Source organism: Cucurbita pepo, unplaced genomic scaffold (genome assembly GCF_002806865.2).
Source record: "Cucurbita pepo subsp. pepo cultivar mu-cu-16 unplaced genomic scaffold, ASM280686v2 Cp4.1_scaffold011210, whole genome shotgun sequence".
Classification (NCBI taxonomy): domain Eukaryota; kingdom Viridiplantae; phylum Streptophyta; class Magnoliopsida; order Cucurbitales; family Cucurbitaceae; genus Cucurbita; species Cucurbita pepo.
In genome coordinates, this window is record NW_019657089.1 from 1 (window position 1) to 374 (window position 374).

Genomic DNA, 374 nt, shown 5'->3' on the forward strand with positions numbered 1-374 from the left:
ACCTAACCGCTCAATTTGGAACCCTTTTTAGATGTGAATGAATGCAAGTCTGGATGGCTGAATGACTGTATGCACAAGGCCAAGTGTATTAACACTGAAGGAAACTATACCTGTCGTTGTCCTAAGAACTTCCATGGAGATGGAAGAGAAGGCGGAGAAGGTTGCACCAAAAATTCCACCTCTTCCATTCCTATCATAATTGGTGAGTTTTTATATGTTCTTCACCCATGTTTTTCCCTATAATATACTAAACAACAATACAATTAAAATGCAGGAATTGGGTTAGGCCTCGTAGTTCTACTAATTGCCATCACAACCATATACTTATGCTATAAAAAGTTGAAGTTCATCAAACAAAAACAGCGTTTTTTCCA

General features: G+C 37.7%; 1 long non-coding RNA gene across 1 annotated transcript; it reads left to right on the forward strand.

Moving 5' to 3' along the window:
* Positions 1–83: 83 nt before the first annotated feature.
* LOC111787339 lies at positions 84–374 on the forward strand. Its single transcript, XR_002813957.1, has 2 exons — positions 84–202; positions 275–374. It is a non-coding gene; the product is annotated as an uncharacterized LOC111787339 (long non-coding RNA).